Source organism: Sphaerodactylus townsendi, linkage group LG01, assembly GCF_021028975.2.
Source record: "Sphaerodactylus townsendi isolate TG3544 linkage group LG01, MPM_Stown_v2.3, whole genome shotgun sequence".
Lineage (NCBI taxonomy): Eukaryota > Metazoa > Chordata > Lepidosauria > Squamata > Sphaerodactylidae > Sphaerodactylus > Sphaerodactylus townsendi.
Genome location: NC_059425.1, coordinates 191,854,598 through 191,860,014, shown reverse-complemented (window position 1 = coordinate 191,860,014; position 5,417 = coordinate 191,854,598).

Below are 5,417 nucleotides of genomic sequence, written 5' to 3'. Positions count from 1 at the left end.
TCTCCTGCCATTTTGGGGGGAAGGAGGGGTTCTGTATTGTTGGAAATGTCCTCTAGAAAGCCTGTGTGACTCTTAGTGCAGGATAACGATTGGAAGCCTGGTATTTTCTTCTCAAAAGTGATATATTTAAATAGCATTTGATTATTGAAAATTCTTAATCCCAAGAAGCAATGCCCGTAATAAGCCCCCAATAAGTTTCTCTTCATCTTTTCTTGCCCTAATCTGAAGAACTTCAGGACCTCCTTCTGAACTCCTGAAATGAGAGAATTCCTCTGCAGAACTGCTTTCCCAGGTGCATGAGAAACCAAACATATCTCAGACATTTCAGTGCAGTTCTCTTGTGAAAGAGAGCCAGTGTGGTATAGGGGTTAAGAGCAGGTGTACTCTAATCCGGGGAACCGGGTTTGATTACCTGCTCTGTCACTTGAGCTGTGGAGACTTATCTGGTGAACCAGATTAGTTTGTGTGCTCCAACACATGCCAGGTGGTTGACCTTTGGCTACTCCCAGTTCTCTTGAGCTCTCTCAGCCCCACCGCTGCTGCTCGGGTAACAATAAGTGATTTCAGCTCAGCAACTTAATGAGGTGCAGGAAGCCGATGGTCTTCAAAGCAAAAGGATTTTATTCGGAGATGGTGGTCACAGCTCGGGCAGGAGAATCGCGCTCTTGCAACCAAGTGCAAGGACTTTTATTCCCAACTGCACAGGGGCAAAGGGGCAGGAAGAAAGGGGAGGTGAGGGGGTAAGTCCCTCACCCAACACCAATAAGAAAACAACAAAAGCAAGATACAATTACAACTTTGAATGGGATTACGAAGTCCCGCTGTCAAACGTAGTCCTGCGAGATCTCGCAATGGTGCTGAAAGGAAAGCCAATAAGGTCCATTCAGGAAATCCAGGTGGGCTCGCTACCGCACCCAGCTATCTTCTTTATCAGATGGCTGTTTCCTTCAGTCATGCCCTGAGGCTCCCGCTCCTCATCTTTGCAACAAAAAAAAGTTCAAACTGTCCAATGGTGGTCCCTGCACGTCTTCCAACGGCTGGGGACCTCTGAGTGCTGGCAACAGATTTGATTTGCAAATCCAAAGGGGGTCTTTTGTCTTTGCTAAGGAGTTGGCTGGGTGTCGGTCTAAGCTGCATTCCAGAGCCAACTTCCTTGCCTCTTAATATCAGCCTCTACAGGCGACTGCTTTTGCTGACAAACACAAATCTTAAAAATAACATTTTAAACTTAAACATTAGGGAACATAGTACAATACAGTCACATAAGAATCTCCTAAATTAACAATAACAAAACCTTAAGCTAACTGGGGAACCTAGTCAAACTAAAATCCTAAACAGTAAGAAAATCATAAATTCAACTCTAAAGGGGCTTTTATTACATCCTAGAGGGGCATAAACAAGAGGGAAACCATATAACATTGGCACAATCACATGTTTGCGACCTTTGCACGCCTTATGAAGGCTTCTGAGCCACACAAGTCTCCGCGTCCGGGCATGGAGCCAGTGTAGTCAGGCAACCTGACTCAGGAAAATATTTTGTTTATTTTCCTGGGCGGTAACAATGTCACAAGGTGTTTGTTGGGGGGACAAAGGGCAAAGAGATTGTCAGCCCCTTTGAGTCTCCTTACTAGAGAGGAAGGGGGGATATAAATCCAATTCTTCTTCTTCTTCTTCCTTGACCTTGGCAAGTTCTGTCTCAAGCAAGTTATTTTGCTTTTGGGAAGTAGGGTTTGGGAAAGGGAGGGACTTCAAGGGGGCCCAGTGCCACAGAGTCCATCTTTCAAAGCAGCCGTTTTCTCTGATGCCTCAAGATCAGTTATGATCCCAAGAAATCCCCACCCTCCACCTGGAGTTGGTAACACACACACACACACACACCCAGGAGGACGGGATGCTAAGGGATTTTAGGAGGGATTTTTTGCTGGCAGCTGGTTTGCTTGCAGCTTGGTCCCTGCCACCTCTTTGGCCTGTGCCAGGCAGAGGCCGCTGGAGCACAGGACTTCTCCTCGGGGCAAGGCCACCTTCCCTTTGCAGCAGATGTTTAATTACACAAGATTCCAGAGATTATACGAGTTTGATTTTTTTTACACCACTGGCCCAATGCTGCACTTTTGTTGAGCAAAAGGCCAGATTTTCTGGATGCACATTTTTTTTAAAAGTGCCCACACGATCAATGCCACGGGTGGAAGGCAGAAACTTGGAGCATCAAAAACAAAATCCTCTGCAGAAGAGAAATTGATTCTTTATATTTAAAAAATGTAAAGAATACAAAGAATTAAAAAAATGAGCATTATTACAGAGAAAAATGGTGTGTGGAGCTTACTTACATGTGTCAACATCCAAAGCTTACATCATCAAATATTCTGTTTAAATTTTTTAAACCTGAAAAGATCTAAATACAGCATTTTTTCTTATCCATAAGACCACTGTTATCACTTATTGTCCCAGACCTTGATCTATATAGTCCAGCACCCCCCACTCCATTTCTGTAGACAATCTGTGTTATGTACTAAAGATGTTAACTTCGCCCTGGTTGTGTATTCCATTGGTTTGTGCATCAGTTCTGTGAGATCCAGAGGTTGCCCTGCTTTGCCTCTTGCTGGAAATGCAATTCTAGCCACAGTCATCATATACTTAAACAGTTCATTATACACTTTTGGTGCTTTAGTTGGCAAAATATTGAACATACTTTTAGGATCTAATACAAATGTAACTTTTGATTGTGGAGGGCCTGTTCGAATCTGTCAAACAGTGTCGGTCTGCCCTCAATCTGAGACTGTGCTCCACTCCTGCCCTGGTGACCGTCAAAGGTGTTCTATCTCCAGGAATGGCCATGCCTTCCGAGTAGCCCTCTTCTGGACACACTTGAGTGCCCCGCCCAGAGCAGGAGCACGGCTCCAGATGTGGCTTCTCAGGTGCAGAAACGGAGTGGAACTGTTGTTTTCTGGGGGCCTGGACACGGCTTCTGTTTGGCAGCTCAAGACTGTGGTTGCAACTGCACTTCACTGCCGGCTCTTGCTCAGCTTGTTCTGTATCTACCTAGGGACAAGGAGTACCCTTTGTCCCCGGTCCCCACTCTTCTGGTCACATGGGGAGCGCAAAATCAGCCCCCCACATGACCAGGAAGTCCTGCTGCCTCGTCGGTTTCACGTGCCTTGACCCTGTCCATGTGTCACTGACATGGGTGGGGTCAGGGCACTTGAAGACCATGAGGCAGCAGGATAGTCTCCAAGAACCCCTGACCCCGCGCCATGTCAGTGACACATGGATGGGGTCAGGCCAGAGGCGTACCTCCCATTGGGCAAAGTGGGCAGCTGCCCTGGGCGCCACCTTGTGGTGGGCGACAAAATTGCAGGTTTGTGAGGGATTTTGTATTTTCAGTGTTTTTCCGTTTTGGGCCTGCAGGGGGCGCAGATTTTAGGCTAGCAGCACCAAAATTTCAGGGATTTTTTGGGAGACTCTCCTGATTGATGTCACAATTCCAGGGTTTGCGGTGTGAGAGGTTTGGTTTTAGGGGAGTCCAGGAAGTTATGGACTCCCAAATTGAGTGCCCCTATCCCCCATTGTTTCCAATATTCAGGAGGGCTACAACTAGGAGATGGGGGCTACACCTTTGAGGGTCCATAACTTTGGACCCCCTGAACCAAACTTCACCAAATCTGGGTGGTACCATCAGTACGGTCTCACGCAAGACACCAGGCCCGAAAATTTTGAATTGCTGCTATCTTAACTAATTGCACCCCTGGACAACAGGCACCCCCTAAATTTCCCCCAGATTCTCTTTTAGAAATTCACTCCTTCCCACCAATGCTTGTTTCTTTCTTTCTTTTATTCTCTCAGTGCCTAATAAAGGCTGGTTGTTGTTGTTGTTGTTGTTGTTGTTAAAATCTACCCCTTCGGCATGGATTTCCAAGGGAGAATCTGAAGGGTCCCCAGTTTAAACACCATTTAAAAAATGATGCTGTTTGGGGGTGGATTCCAGCATCACTTGTTTAAACCAGGGAGCCCAGATTCTCCTTTTAAATATCCACAACTGTTAAAGGGAGAGTCTGGGCCCCCCCAGTTTAAATAACATTGAAAGTGATGCTGTTTCCCCCAATTGGGGGGACTGGATACAACACCATAAAATGTTTTCATAGCAGTAATAAAACATTTTGAAAGCATTTTGAAAATGTTTTCCAAATATTATTTCGGCTGTGTGGCATGGCCCATTGCTATGTTCAGATTTGTGAGTTGGGGGATGTTCTATAATGTGATGGTGACTTTGAAACGACCAGGTGGAAAAAATTATTGTTTGGTCATGGTGGGGGCCACCCGTGGGGGGGGCATCAAACTCAGGTTTTGCCCAGGGCTCAAGTTTGCCTAGGTACGCCCCTGGGTCAGGCGTGCAAAAACGATGAGGCTGCAAGACTTCCTGCTGCCTCCAAGCGCCCTCAACCCCACCCATGTTGCCATGGACTCCCCTTCCATTCCTTCCCCCCGCCAGCTGGACTCCCAGCTGGCAGTCTCGGCCTCAGAGACCTGCTTTTATAAGCACTGAGGCCGTAGGGAGTTGAGGGAGCAGGGAAGTCTCCACCCCTTCCTTCTGTCTGGCCCCTGCCTCCCACCCCCAGCCTCAGTGCTTATAAAAGCAGATCTCTGAGGCTGGGACTGCAGTCTCTTCTGGCCTGCCCGGAGGGGAGGTCAGAAGAGACTGCAGGCTGCTGGCTGGGAGCCCAGTCTGGGAGCCCATGGTGACATGGGCGGGGTCGAGGGCACCAGCAGTGGGGGGCGGAGCCTGGGGGCATCAAAGGATGGAGCCGGGGTGGTGGTGGGGGCACAGCCTGGGGGGGTATTCCAGAGACACTGTCGCTGGGCGCTATTTACCCCTGGTATGCCTCCGTGCCAAACTAATATCCTTGTCACGTTCTTGGCTGCCAAGCCAGGTCACCTCCACCCTTTAAGCCTGCCTTTGACTTTGGTACTTAAAGATAAGACTTTACTTTGTCTTTGCTGAATTTCATTTTGTTGGTTTTCACCAATGAAAAGTAGTCATTTCAGAGATGGCAGCAGAGGTTTATTACTTGTGGTTAACATATTTGCTGCTTTTGCAGATTTTATGTTAATAAATATGGCTACTTTGTAGGCCAGAATTTCCAAAAGAGTACCTGTGGGTGGTATGGCAAACATCAATTGCCTGGTGCCCACTTGCTTCTTGAGACTCCAGGCCCCAGGCCATGTTTCTGTTTGGCAGGCGACTAGTGAAGAGACAGAAGCAGGGGAGGAAAACATGGCAGCATCGTTACTTTCCTCCTGACTTTAATGTGGGAATGGGAAGTGCCATCAAGTCACAGCTCAGTGAAGGCCACCCCGAAGGGTTTCCAAGGCAAGAGATGTTCGGTTTGCCATTTCCCACCTCTGCATGAGCTGAGAGAAGA